Source organism: Danio rerio, chromosome 16 (assembly GCF_052040795.2).
Source record: "Danio rerio strain M-AB ecotype USA chromosome 16, GRCz13ab, whole genome shotgun sequence".
Classification (NCBI taxonomy): Eukaryota; Metazoa; Chordata; class Actinopteri; order Cypriniformes; family Danionidae; genus Danio; species Danio rerio.
Window position 1 is genome coordinate 42,648,453 of NC_141036.1, and position 8,041 is coordinate 42,656,493.

At 29.6% G+C, this 8,041-nt stretch overlaps 1 long non-coding RNA gene across 1 annotated transcript; it reads right to left on the reverse strand.

Moving 5' to 3' along the window:
- Positions 1 to 867: 867 nt before the first annotated feature.
- Positions 868 to 7,368, reverse strand: LOC141378293 (uncharacterized). The gene is made up of 3 exons (XR_015511881.1): positions 6,760 to 7,368; positions 4,541 to 4,743; positions 868 to 2,225 (listed from the first exon to the last, which is right to left on the reverse strand). It is a non-coding gene; the product is annotated as an uncharacterized LOC141378293 (long non-coding RNA).
- Between the last annotated feature and the right edge of the window lie 673 nt (positions 7,369 to 8,041).

An 8,041-nucleotide genomic window follows, 5' to 3' on the forward strand; every position in this document is an offset into this window, starting at 1 on the left:
AAATTGCATTACGAGTCTGATTCTGTAACCTGCTATTATATCTAGTCTATTTTTTTGAAAAAAAGTTAAATTGTTTTATATTGCATTAAAACATTTATCAAATGTATCAACATGAATAACTAGAGCTTTCATTTATTGCATGCTGTAAAGAAATTAATTTTAACAGAAATTTCAGATATTGGTATATAACTGATTTAACATGAACAAATGAAGTTATAATACTGTAAGTAACCATCAGCATTGATTGTTTTCCATGTTTTTTACAAGTTTCTATTAATTGTGCATGTATTACTACTGTTATTGTTCCTAAAATGTTTATATATATATATATATATATATATATATATATATATATATATATATATATATATATATATATATATATATATATATATATATATATATATATATATTATAATTTTTTTAATAAACAGAATTTTGTTAAAAATAAATGGTTTTAAAGTTTACCATCACAAATATAGAATCGGTTTTTTGTTTATATGGATAATGTTTTACATAATTCTTGCAAGGATGAACATCAAAGTAATTATTACACAAGTGTTGTTATGCTTGTGACTGCAGTTGCTCAACATGCAGCTTTAACTCTGGGCGCAGTGGGTTTCCTAGTGCTGCTCCACCAGTGAGTCCAAGCCTAGAATTTAAATTAATAGAAAAATCTGTCAATAAATGTGGCACAGCCCGTTTTTCTGAGGAACAAATAGATCATCTGACTATGCTATGAATTTTTGCAATTATAATGTATAAAATGTTTGGAGTTTTTTATGTGGTTCACTATTATGGTAGGTGGAGGAAAAAGAAAACATTGAATTAAAGCTGTCAATGGGATCTTTAGTGATTTTTTTTTTTAAACTCTTTTAAAAGATGTGCCATTTAAGTAAAGAGTTTATAAAACTCAATTTAGTTGGTGGTTCTCCATTTTAAAAATAAAAAGATTTGGACAAATTTAGAACAACTTTTAAATAAAAGTTTGAATCAATTTCAGACAGATTTACATGTCAATAATTGAAAATATTTCCCTATTACAGTATAAATTTGAAAATTTTTAATCAAGAAAATAGAAACTGCTCTTGGTTTATAAAAATGGGGCAGTGTTGTAGTAGCAGTCTTAAGTAAGATTAAAGAATAATTTTAAAAGAATGAGTAATATTGTAAAGTCAGTATAGTACATATATTAGCAGAAGTTACAATGTTGCATTAAAAATATTTGTTGCCTAATGACATCATTAATAGAAGATAGCTGACAGTGAAAGCCATGTGCTATGTGAACCAGACATTGTGAAAACAACTTTGGATTTCGATTTTACCATCACATAAAAGTACTAAACATCTGTTTTAAATCTAGGTAAAGTTTTCCATAATTCATGCATGAAAGAACAACAAAATGTAATTCATAACCGTGTGTTTCTGTACTTGTGACTGCAATAGCTGGATGTGCAGCTCCACCTTTGGGCTCAGTGGGTCTCCTGGTGCAGCTCCCCCTCGGGGCTCAGTAGGTCTCCTGGTGCAGCTCCACCAGTGAGGCCAAGCCAAGAATTGAAAATATATATTTTAAAATCTGACAATAAATGTGTCACAGCCAGGTTTTCTGAGGCACAACTAGACTTTCTGTTCTGGCTACACAAGTGTTTTTTTTTACAGAATTTCAAACCAAGAATACGTTTGACTTTTTTTAGTAGTCTTAAGTTAGGGTAAACAAGGTAAAAAAAAAAAACAAGCAAACAAAAAAATGGTTTCTTTTGTGATCTTAGTAAAGTACATATAGAAGCTTCATTCAATAAAATATTTCCAAAATGACATCATTAATAGTAGATGGCTGACATTGACAGTCATTTCATAAAAAAAAAAAAAAAAACTCATAAAATACCATATTGCCACCTGTGGCTTTATGTCAAATTTTACTCTTTTGTTGCATGATGCCTACATATGTGGACAGTTAAATAATTTTTAAATAAAACAAAATTTAGAAAAAAAATACAAAATTTAGAAAAAAAAACATTCTAATGGATTTTCAATTAAAAATTTTACAGAATAAAGGACTAAAGTACTAAAATAATTTCGAAATCCATAGAGTATTTTCCATTATTCAGGCATGAAAGAACTTTAGATAGTAATTCATAAACGAGTATTTCTGTGCTTATGACTGCAATTGTTCAACGTGCAGCTCCACCTCTGGGCTCAGTGGGTCTTCTGGTGCAGCTCCACCTCTGGAATTGAATTGAATTGAGTCAAGAATTAAAAACATCTGTAAAAAAAATTGACAATAAATGTTGCACAGCTAGTTTTCTAAAGCACCAATAGACATTATTTTCTTGTTTTGCTAGTGATTTTTGCTATTATAATGTATAAAATGTCTGGGGTAGTTTAAGTAATTCACTTTTACAATCAATGGAGGAAAAAGAAAACATGATATTAAAAGAGGTCACTGTGATCTTTAGTGAATTTTTAAACTTCATAAAAGATGTTCTTTTCACATAAATGTATATATATATATATATATATATATATATATATATATATATATATATATATATATATATATATATATATTAGGGCTGCCCCCGACTAAAGATATTCCTAGTCGACTAACATTCCTGCATTTTAGCGATTAATCAAATAATCGTTCATTTATGATATTAATATAATAACTTGCGTATATACTAGGAATATAGTTCAAGTTGAAGTTTAACACTTCCACGTGAAAGAAAATGCTAAAGCATGATACTAGCGCATTTAAAACAAAAATTAAGCGCTTAAAACGGAATAGTAAAGCGTTTAAATACAGTGCTTACACACAAAAATCAGTGACCAGAACGTTATAGGCTAATTATGACATAAAAACAGCAATCAGACTGCCTTTGCATTTTAATAATTTATTATCAAAAAATACAAACTGTAACATTTACATGTCAAACAAACAAACAAACAAAAAAAAAGTTTTTAATAAAATAAACTAAAATTCGTTCTTTAAAATAAATCAAATAAACTTATTAGCAACTTAGGCCTAGTACAAAACTAGGCAAAAAAATAAAAAAATAAAAAAATAAATACTGTAGCAAAAACGCAGTTTGGTATAAAATACAGTGGAAAATTTAAATTTATATAATTTTTATGTTGTTCAAAAGGAAAATTAACAAAAATGAACAACTTAATAAATGCACATCGCACAACGCCAAAACTTAGAATAAAAAAAGAAGGCAGCAAACAAATTAACAGCCTAATTATGATTGAATTGTTTAGAACAACTATATTTACGACAAAATGTGGAACAAATAATTTAAAGAACACTAATACAAATCAAAAATATTAGAGCAAAGCCACAAACTGCCTTTAAGACGACGAATGAGTCTTGACCTGAAACAACAAATTAAAAACATCAGACTAATTTTTCTAACAGAATAAAAAACAACTTCTGCATTATATAAAAACGAAAAAATAAAAATAATATGTATTTATTTATTTGTATAGCCTACCCGATATAAAAAATACCCGTTTTTATATATATATATATATATATATATATATATATATATATATATATATATATATATATATATATATATATATATATATATATATATATATATATATATATATATATAGCCTAACGGATAGCAAACAGAAACACTACAAAAAGGAAATTAAGCATTCTTATCTAAGCTTTCAATTCGATTTTATTTTTTTCATATTATGTGAGAGGAACACCAGCTTGTCCACATTGCTGGGAAGAAGGGAGCTTCTCGACGTGTTCACAATGAAGCCGGCCTTTGAAAAGATGCGCTCTGATGGAGTGGATGTGGAAGGGATACAGTGGAGGCGTTTAGGCGTTAGGCGTTGATCTCTCGTTGCTGATGTCATACACTGACTGCGCAGCCCTTGATTGCGTAATTTCACGTGATTTTTTTTTTTTGCAACTAACCGACTAATGAAAATGTATTCGACCAAGCCCTCTTCATATCGACTAAAGTTTAGTCGACTATTTGGGGGCAGCCCTAATATATATATATATATATATATATATATATATATATATATATATATATAATTTATTCACCAAAAACCAACTGTCAACAAATGTGGACATAATGTAATGAATTGTCTTATATTGTAATAAACAGCCATGTAGCCAACATATCAACATGAATAACTATTTAGGGCTTTCATGTTTTTTTTTAATTATTATATTGTATTATAATTGTTCTTAATAACTGAGCTGATGTAAATAGCATCATCTGTGGCTTTATATCCCATTTTACTCCTTTGTTGCATGGTGTTTACATATGTGGACAGTTAATAAGATTAAAAAAAGACAAACATAAAATGGCTTTACATTTTTATCCTTTCCATCACATTAAAGTTTAAATATATATATATATATATATATATATATATATATATATATATATATATATATATATATATATATATATATATATTTTAAATCTAGATGCTTAATTCATGCATGAAAGAAGATCAGAAAATAAATCATAAACAAGTATTTATTGATCTTAAATTCTGCCACCTTTTTTCCTCTCTTGACTGTGCTTGCAACTACAACTGCTCTATGTGCAGCTCCACCTCTTGGCTCGGTAGGTCTCCTGGTGCAGCTCCACCACTTGACTCAGTGGGCCTCCTGGTGCAGCTCCACCTCTGGGCTCAGTAGGTCTCCTGGTGCAGCTCCACCCCTAGGCTCAGTGGGTCTCCTGGTGCAGCTCCACCTCTGGGCTTAGTATAGTACATGTAGTAGCAGTGGTTAATTTCTTGCATTTCAAGTAAATGTTGCATGATGACATCATTAATGGAAGATAGCTGTGCTATCCATGTACTAAATGTACCATATATAATGTGAAAAGATTTTATGCAAGGAGGGCAACAGAGCTTAAAAAAAATAAAAAACTAGTATATACAGTGAATTATAATGAATAACTTAATATTTTAAACTAAAATTAATAATAAAATGTAGTTTTTTTTAGCCAGCTAGTATGTTTATTTTATAGAAACTGTATTATGTTACATTTCAGGTGTTGATATACTGTACCTAAGATGAATCAACATGAAGTATAATAAGGAAGAAGTTATAATAAGTTGTTACAATTAGCAATGAAGTTTTTCCCTGATTTACCCATATTACTAAAAGGTTTCTATATATGTGTTACCACTGTTATTTTTTCCTACAATATGCTTTATTGTAACTCTAATTGTAATTATTTGTTTTACCATTTATTAAGACATAATTACTGATTCAGTTGCCCTAATTTCCCAAACCATTAATATAGTTCTCAAAAACATTAACACATTTCTCAAAACTATAAAACATCATTCATGTTTTCACGTCACCTCCAATTTTCTCACCTTTTTCAGCAAAAATCTAAACAAAAAGCCCTAATTTTGCACAAATTTAACCATGTTCTCACAACTGAAAACAATTAAAACAAAATTATGTGTTTACACTCAGCAACAAGGCTGATACACATATCGTCAAAAGACACAGAGGAGGATAAGGAGGAGGAAGAGGCCAAAGAACATTTATTTCCGATGAAATTTGGGCAACAAAAGTTGAGATTGTTCATGTGCATGGGATGACCCTCATATAGAAATCTGATATTCGGCAATATTTGCAAATTACATATATGAAACACAAGTATTTATGTGGATTTCACATATATAACATGTCATAAATGCAACATATTTCCACAATTCATTCTTGAAAGTTAAAGCATATCAGAAGTAATCAGAAGTAAATGCATTTAATGGACTTGACTACTGCTGTTTTTCATCTCTGGACTGTGCTTGTAGTGTTTTAGTAGTAGTCTTTAAAGTAAAAAAAAAAAACATTTTAGAAGAATGGTTACTTCTATGATGTTAGTTTAGTACATTTAGAAGCAGTGATCTCACAATCTTGCATTCCAAAAACATTTTCCGCAATGACATCATTAATAGAAGATGGCTGACAGTGACAGTCATGTGCTAAATGACCCAGACATTCTGTGAAAACATTTTATACAGGGAGATCAATTGAAAACTAATATGTGGAGTGAAGTATATTGAATATATTACTATTTTATTAACTAGATATTAGAGTAGAATGTAGTTTTATTCACCAAAAACTATCAATGTATGTGGACATCAAGCAACAGTGCAGTCAAATTGCATTAGTTTAATTCTTTCACCGGCTAGTATATCTATTCTATTTTTTCAAAAAGTTTTTCTTTGTATATTGCATTGAAATATTTAGCTAATGTATCAACATAAATAACTAATTAAGGCTTTCATACAAAATAAAAATAATGTATTGCATGCTGTAAAGAAATCAGTTTTAACTTTATTTTCAGATACGGATGTATAACTGAGATGATTTAACACGAATGAATGAAGTTATAATACTGTAAATCAGCAATGACTGTTTTCCATGAAGTTTCCAATATTTCCACATGTATTACTACTGTTATTGTTATTAAAATATATATTTTTAATTATATTGTAATATCATTGTTATTAATCATTGAACTGATATAAAATTATATATTGTCAGCTGTGGTTTTATGTCCCATGTTACACCTCTGTTGCGTGGTGACTACAAATGTGGGCAGTTAAATAAAAACAAAACTTTGTTACACATTTGATGGATTTAATTTTTACAATCATATTAAAGAACAAACTATAAAAAAGGATGTTTTTTTTTTTTCAAATTTCATGCATGGAAAGCATCAAAGTATTTAATAAACAGGTGTTGCTGCTCACGACTGAAGTTGCTCAACATGCAGCTCCACCACTGGGCTCAGTGGGTCTCCCCTTGATGCAGCTCCATCACTGGGCTCAGTGGGTCTCCTGGTGCAGCTCCACCACTGGCCTCAGTGGGTCTCCTGGTGCAGCTCCACCACTGGCCTCAGTGGGTCTCCTGGTGCAGCTCCACCTCTGAGCTCAGTTGGTCCACTGCTGCAATTGCAAGTCTGGGCTCAGTGGGTCTTCTGGTGCAACTCCACCAGTGAGCCCAAACCAAGAATTTAAATTAATATACAAATCTGACAATAAATATGTCAGCCAGTGTTTTTTTTTTCTGACGAACAAATAGACCTCTGACTTTGCTTGTGATTTTTGAAATTATAATGAATAAAATGTTTGGAGTGTTACATGTGGTTCATTATTATAATTAGTGGAGGAAAAATAAACCCTAAAACTAAAACCAGTCACTGTGATTTTTTTGAACTCTTTTAAAAGGTGTGCCATCGACCTAAAACGATTAAAAAAAACTATTTTGTTGGTGGTTCTCCATTCCAGAAACAGAAAGATTTGTACATATCCAAAACAACTAATTTGAATAAAAGTTTGAATCAATTTCAGACAGAATTCCAAGCCAAGGATTGAAAATATTTCCTGATCACAGTATACATTTTAAATAAAACCAGATTAAAACATTTGCTTGGAATGTTATATATACAAAGGAAACTTTAAACACTAAAGAATAATTTTAATTTTCTATTGGCATTTTATTGAAGCCAAAGATTAATTATAAAAACTATTACATTTTAAAATTTTAATAAGAAAATAAAAAAATAAAGAAAGAAACACAAGACAGAAAAAACAAAACAAATATCTTTGTTCAGAGTGTCTGAAATCAACATGTTCATTTGTAATCTACTGCATTACACACATCTCAAAAATCCCTGAGGACAAAGCAAAATCACAGAACAATTATTCTACCTCAATAGAATTGTTGTCATGACTCAAGAAATTAGAAACTGTTCTTGGCTTAAAAATTATGGCAGTGTTTTATTAGTTGTCATAATTAAGATTAAAGAACTATTTTTAAAGAATGGTTAATATTGTAAAGGAAGTATAGTACATACTGTATATTATCAGTGGTTAAAATCTTGCAATACAAATATTTATTGCCTTATGATGTCATTAATAGAAGATTGCTGACAGTGGAAGCAATGTGCTAAATGCACCAGACATTATGTGAAACAATTTTGGATTTCAATTTTACCACCACATGACAGTACTAAACATCTGTTTTAAATCT